Genomic DNA, 7,455 nt, shown 5'->3' with positions numbered 1-7,455 from the left:
CTATAGTGTAAATAGTACCTGCCCTCAAGAAAGGAAAGCAAACATACGCCCTGAATTCTCACAACAACATCAAAGCCAAGGAAATCAGAAAGCTCATTTAGCGAGGGACGTAATTCTACCCCAGCACAGGTGAAAGCAATCCAGTACTGACTATTTAATAATTCCTGCCCACCGAACATTTATCCCGTCTGACATTCTAGTGATGGTGAAGGGTTTGTAACATGAGCTGCACGTGGTCATCTGATCTTATTACAGGACTGCACTATCCACTTGCCATTGATTTGCCTTTATAATTCTAGCAGTGACAGGCCATATTAGCAACACCCACCTGTAAGTCACAGTCCTCCCTCCCTCACTGCCCTGTGACAGTGGGACCCCCAGAGTCAAGCTTGTGAGACTGCTATTTGTTCTGCCAGCTGATAACAGAAGCCTTGTTCTCTCAGGGAGCTCAATGGGCTTTCTGTACTGAGACAGAGGGGTGGAGAGAGGTGGGGCTGTGGGCAATAGGACGTTGTCTGCATCATTTCAAGTCGTTCTGTGGAGTTATTAGGAAGATTCTGTGCAGTTTGGGTTAGAGTTATAACCTGCTAACTTCATTCTCTCGTCTTTCTGCAGAGATGTAAACACATATACAAAACTAGTGAGAAGGGCCAGTGAGAAAAGAAGGTCATATGAGAAGGGAGGACGGACAGCACACAGTAGAGACACGACAAAGAGACAGGGTTTATGTGGGTGGCTTGTAGAGGTCTCTGGAGAGTCGCATTAGGATCATTTTTATATCCACACAAGGCATGATGATTCCTTCACCCTGGTGTACCTGGATTCTTGCAAGCATGGTGAAGTCTAACATCTGACACTGGGAAGAAGTTACAGCCTGCCTGGGACACTTCACTGAGGAAGGTAAGTGACATCTGTAGAGTGAATGTATGGACTACCCATTTATCACCTAAATAGTTGTACAGGTGTCTGGAAAACGAATTTATGGGGTAAAGAGTTGCACAGGTGTCTGGGATACCCGTTTATAAGTTAATAAGTGTTCAGGGAAGAGTTTAGAAGGTAAATAGGTTTTTGGTACACCCATCTGCAGAAGAAATATTTGTACAGGTAACTGAAATGTGTACGTGTAAAAATGGCCTTGGATCAAAACTGTACAGGTGTCTGGTGTCTATATTGTAAATTGTTGTTTAGGTGTCTGGAATTCCTATCAATTGGGTAAATAACTGTACGGATGTCTGAGTGGAATAAATGGTTGTACCAGGTGTGTGGGATTGCAATCTATAAGTTATATAGTTATACAATGTCTGGGATGGGATGGCAATATATATAAGGTGTATAATTGTACAGGTTTGGCATATGATCTATGACGTACATAGCATTACAGGTCTGGGACTTAGGCTGTGTTTCCACTAGAGCAGACAATGGACATTTTTTGTTTGTTTTTCGATCATCGCTAAACGGACAGTGAACGACTCCTATTTTATAAATAGTAGCCGGTCACACTTGGCACGCTGCAATGGATTCGCAGGATCTGTTGTGGTGAGCGGACCACACTTCTGTGCAGTCTGCGAAAATACTGAGCAGGCAGATGCGTTCCCCCATATAGCCTACGAGGGTAACACATCTGCCAAGGGCTACAGGCGGACCATCGGAGTGGACATTACACTGTCCGCCACTTTCACACTTTGTCCACTTGCAGTGCCCATCCACAAAAATAGGTTTGCACTACAGCGTTGATGAAAAGTCGCATCACATTTTTTCAGTGCGATGTGACACGTACAGGGCAGAATACTATCCCTAGGCTTATGCTTGCACGACATTCTGAACCATTCGTCACCTGGTAACACACAGCAGGCAGTGCGTTGTTCTGTCGGAGCTCGTCGCACCACGCCACAAACCGATCAGTGGTAAAGGCTCCACTGAAATATAATGGTACCACATTTTGATGTAGCTATATTGTCCATTGCACCATAATGCAATGAACACAATATACTGCACAGGGGTAAAAGGGTACTTAAAATGATGTTACTGGCAATAGAGGAATTTGGTAAACTTAATTTTTCATAAAGAAGTACATGCTGTAATAATGTTGTAGAGAGCAGGCAGCACCCACCAACCAAATGTGACGTGCTTATGGTCATTGGCCCTCAGCCCAGAGGGGCAGAAGATGCACCAGCAGAAAGTAGGACCCAGTACCACCTTCACATGCTGTAATGATGTTGAGAAACACTGATCCTTGGTGTAAATAGTGGTAAAGATCTGGGATATTCTCCTATGGGGTAAATGGTGGTGCAGGTCTGGGATATTCTTCTATGGGGTAAATGGTGGTGCAGGTCTGGGATATTCTCCTATGGGGTAAATGGTGGTGCAGGTCTGGGATATTTTTCTATGGGGTAAATAGTGGTACAGGTGTGGGGATATTCTCCTATGGGGTAAATAATGGTGCAGGTCTGGGATATTCTCCTATGGGGTAAATAATGGTGCAGGTCTGGGATATTCTATGGGGCAAGTGGTGGTGCAGATCTGGGATATTCTCCTATTTGGTAAATAGTGGTACAGGTCTGGGATATTCTCATATTGGGTAAACATCTTTGGACACAGAAACGGATCCATTTTCTGTGTCCCAGCCTGTGGGGGGAGAGGGGGCCACCATGCCGGAGGGGTATAGTAGGCAGGACAGGGGTGTCAGCGGGGAGGGGGGTCGCCCTCCCCCCCTCCCTCACCTGAGTCCCCCGTGTCCGCTACGGGGAGCTTACCTTCTCCTCCTACTTCCTCCGCTCGCCGCGTCACTGCCTGAAATGCTGCCCTCCAAAGTATAGAGGGCGATATTGCAGGCAGTGACACGGCGATCGGAGGAAGTGGAGGGAAGGTAAGCTCCCCTCTCGCCGCCGCTATACATTGTAACAAGTTTTGCGGCATGTAGCTGGAGGGGTGGCGGGGACAGGGGACCCAGGTGAGGGGGGGATGTCCCCACTGACCTCTGCCACCCCTGTCCTGCCTGCTATACCCCTCTAGCATGGTGGCTGCCTCTCCCCCCCACGGCTGGGCATACGTTTCCACGGACTGGAAACGTATGCTACAAAAGGGCATTTCTTGCAAAATGAGGGGAGAAAAAAAAAAGGTTAGAAAAACTGATCTGTTTTAAACGGATCCGATCCTGAACGGACCAGTGTTGTCAAGATAAAAATAGTTGTTTCTGTGTGTGCTTCCCCAGTCTTATTACATATAAAAAAAATAAAAAAATCTGCCGATCTAGCTTTTCCTCTATGTTACCCAACCAGTAATTTAGGGGAACAGGGGTGCCTGCAGCCTTTAGGCTGGATTCACAGTGGTCAGTGGCATAACACACATTATAAGTGGGAACTGCATTGGAGACTAGACATAGACTTTAGTACAAAGCCTGCATGCTGCAAGCTACTATAATGCGTTCCGTTACTACGCACTACTGTGAACAGTCCCTATAGACTTGTATAGGCTATGAGTTGGCATGCAGAATTGTTCTGAGTAGTGTCAAAGGACCCTCAGAGACATTTTTTTTATTATTGGTAATATCCATATTGTAGTCTACAATGTTCCTCATGATATATGTACAGAAGGATCAGCAAACCAAACAGTGGTTGAAAAAACGCTGGTATTCTTTATTCAAATATTCCACATGACAGGTGCAATACAATCACAAAGTTCAACTGTCGCGTGTCGGGCTTACAATTTGCCCTTAATCATAGTTGAAAGTGAACTTGCAAAGGGAGGGCTTTATGTAGGTGGGGGGAGAAAAAAATTCCACCCTATACCTCAACCAGCCATCTCCTTAACCACCCTGGCGTTCTGATTAAATCGCCAGGGTGGCTGCGGGAGGGTTTTTTTTAAATAAAAAAAAAACTATTTCATGCAGCCAACTGAAAGTTGGCTGCATGAAAGCCCACTAGAGGGCGCTCCGGAGGCGATCTTCCGATCGCCTCCGGCGCCCAGAATAAACAAGGAAGGCCGCAATGAGCGGCCTTCCTTGTTTCGCTTATATCGTCGCCATAGCGACGAGCGGAGTGACGTCATCGACGTCAGCCGACGTCCTGACGTCAGCCGCCTCCGATCCAGCCCTTAGCGCTGGCCGGAACTTTTTGTTCCGGCTACGCTGGGCTCAGGCGGCTAGGGGGGCCCTCTTTCGCCGCTGCTCGCGGCGAATCGCCGCAGAGCGGCGGCGATCAGGCAGCACACGTGGCTGGCAAAGTGCCGGCTGCGTGTGCTGCTTTTTATTTCGTTAAAATCGGCCCAGCAGGGCCTGAGCGGCAGCCGCTGGCGGTGTTGGACGAGCTGAGCTCGTCCAGACCGCTCAGCTGGTTAAAGGAGACATTACAAATGCATACAGTATATAAATGTATTAAAAAATAGTATATTTATTTAATAACAATTATCAAAAAAGAGACTAAAAAGTAATATAAAAAGTCACCACTGAAAGAACCACTGGAACTTTAAATTGCACAGGCAGACTGCTCAGCAGGGGAGGGGAGAGAAAGAGGAAAAAAGACAATGCATAAGTCCTATATAGCAGTCCTATATAGCAGGGGTGAAAATGGGAACAGATTTAACAGTCATAAACTAAATTTAGGTCCGAACGCGTATTTAGGCCTTTTGGGGTGCGAGTGTCCATCCTGTGGATCCAAAATGCCTCTCGCCTCAAGAGAAGTTTATTAGTATCATCCTCATGGTATAACAGGAAATGGAATTTACAAAGGCCAGTTATATTACAGCTGCATATAAATAAGAAGAATTATGCATAATGCTGTGAGAGGCTGGAACTAGACTGTTAGCTTTTGGGTTAAATGCCCCATAGAAGACAGTGGCACCTGATATTCTGTGCGCATACTCGTATGGCATGCATTTTTTGGCACACACTGCACACATTTGATTGTGCTAAAACATACAAGTTTGCAGGCGTGCAATTTAATCATTTGGAAACTGTGTGTGCTCTCTGCAAAAATGAAGCTTGCTGTGCAATGTTTTGACTTGCACACAAAGAGCAATACATGTCAAAGAGTCCATTGATTAACATGGGCTGTGAGTTCAAATACGTCCCTGGCCCTGGACGGGAATACTATACTTATCCCCCTAATGGCAGCCCTGGTTTTCTAGAGAAACAGAGAGGAAAACTTACATTGATCTAGAATGTGCATGCAATCAGAAAATTATTAAGATGAATGGGGCCCTAGGCAAGATAGCAGTTTTTGCCCACCACTGATGATCACCTGTCTTTTCTTAACCTCCCTGGTGGTGCATTTCTTTCTGGAATTATGAGTCAAAAGTGGTAAAAAAAATTTTTAAGTCATAACTCACCAAAATATGCCAGAATAAAAGCCTAGGAGACATTCTGCATATAAATAAAAGATGAAAACACAAATTTGTTGAATTAATAAAATTTATGAATAAACTTAAAAAAATTGTGAAACTGTACATATAAGGCAGGCAGAGAGTAGTCAAAATCCAAGCAGAAGTCAGTGCAGGCAGCAGAATAAGCTGATTATCATATTTATTTTGTTTATACAGACAGTGTCAGGTTGTTAACAAGATAATAAAATATATCAGAACATAAACTAGTCAGTTGTCTATAGTTCATCAGATCATGAGACTTATTTGTGCAATAGAGCAATTTAAGTTCAAAGAGATTACAAATATCACATGCTTCATTGGTATCATGTATCATAAGCTATCAGAAAGCATAAGGTCTAGGAGATAACAGGCCTGTAAACCCAAGGAAGAGAGCTATTATGCACCGTAGGAACTACTGTAGAGGGAAAAACATTTAAAGGGAGCCTGAAGCAAGAGGTATATGGAGGGTGCCATATTTATTTTCTTTTAAACAATACCAGGTGCCTGACAATCTTGCTGATCTCTTTGGCTGCAGTAGTGTCTGAATCACACCCCTGAAACAAGCATGCAGCTAACCTTGGCAGATTTTTGTCAGAACATCTGATCTTCATGCTTGTGCAGGGTCTATGGCTAATAGTATTAGAGGCAGAGGATCAATAACACAGCCAGGCAACTAGTATTGTTTAAAAGGAAATAAACATGTCAGTCCCTATCCCTCTCACTTCAGGTTATTTTAAAAAAGCTCAGAGGTTGATGGAAGATCATTACTTGCCAGTGGTAATAATAGTCTGCAGTTTATAATGAAACTACCATAAATAGTGCAAAAGATGCTAAATTATGTACAGTGGTGTGAAAAACTATTTGCCCCCTTCCTGATTTCTTATTCTTTTGCATGTTTGTCACACTTAAATGTTTCTGCTCATCAAAAACCGTTAACTATTAGTCAAAGATAACATAATTGAACACAAAATGCAGTTTTAAATGATGGTTTTTATTATTTAGTGAGAAAAAAAACTCCAAACCTACATGGCCCTGTGTGAAAAAGAAATTGCCCCCTGAACCTAATAACTGGTTGGACCACCCTTAGCAGCAATAACTGCAATCAAGCGTTTGCGATAACTTGCAACGAGTCGTTTACAGCGCTCTGGTGGAATTTTGGCCCACTCATCTTTGCAGAATTGTTGTAATTCAGCTTTATTTGAGGGTTTTCTAGCATGAACCGCCTTTTTAAGGTCATGCCACAACATCTCAATAGGATTCAGGTCAGGACTTTGACTAGGCCACTCCAAAGTCTTCATTTTGTTTTTCTTCAGCCATTCAGAGGTGGATTTGCTGGTGTGTTTTGGGTCATTGTCCTGCTGCAGCACCCAAGATCGCTTCAGTTTGAGTTGACGAACAGATGGCTGGACATTCTCCTTCAGGATTTTTTGGTACACAGTAAAATTTATGGTTCCATCTATCACAGCAAGCCTTCCAGGTCCTGAAGCAGCAAAACAACCCCAGACCATCACACTACCAGCACCATATTTTACTGTTGGTATGATGTTCTTTTGCTGAAATGCTGTGTTACTTCTACGACAGATGTAACGGGACACGCACCTTCCAAAAAGTTCAACTTTTGTCTCGTCGGTCCACAAGGTATTTTCCAAAAAGTCTTGGCAATCATTGAGATGTTTTTTAGCAAAATTGAGACGAGTCTTAATGTTCTTTTTGCTTAAAAGTGGTTTGCGCCTTGGATATCTGCCATGCAGGCCATTTTTGCCCAGTCTCTTTCTTATGGTGGAGTCGTGAACACTGACCTTAATTGAGGCAAGTGAGGCCTGCAGATGTTTAGATGTTGTCATGGGGTCTTTTGTGGCCTCTCGGATGATATTTTCTCCGCGCTCTCTGGGTAATTTTGGTCGGCTGGCCACTCCTGGGAAGGTTCTTCACTGTTCCATGTTTTTGCCATTTGTGGATAATGGCTCTCACTGTGGTGCTGGAGTCCCAAAGCTTTAGAAATGGCTTTATAACCTTTACCAGACTGATAGATCTCAATTACAGTACTTTTGTTCTCATTTGTTCCTGAATTTCTTTGGATCTTGGCATGATGTCTAG

At 44.0% G+C, this 7,455-nt stretch overlaps 1 protein-coding gene across 1 annotated transcript in view; it reads left to right on the top strand.

Moving 5' to 3' along the window:
* Nucleotides 1–487: 487 nt before the first annotated feature.
* The window catches only part of GAL3ST1 (galactose-3-O-sulfotransferase 1), an 83,489-nt gene continuing 76,521 nt past the window's right edge, over nucleotides 488–7,455 (top strand). Inside the window, exon 1 of the mRNA XM_068240544.1 lies at nucleotides 488–900. The gene's annotated coding sequence lies outside the window, so the exon portion shown is untranslated. The remainder of the gene's footprint in view (nucleotides 901–7,455) is intronic.

The sequence above is a fragment of the Hyperolius riggenbachi genome, chromosome 1 (assembly GCF_040937935.1).
Source record: "Hyperolius riggenbachi isolate aHypRig1 chromosome 1, aHypRig1.pri, whole genome shotgun sequence".
Taxonomy (NCBI): domain Eukaryota; kingdom Metazoa; phylum Chordata; class Amphibia; order Anura; family Hyperoliidae; genus Hyperolius; species Hyperolius riggenbachi.
This window is presented reverse-complemented; position numbering and strand designations above follow the sequence as displayed.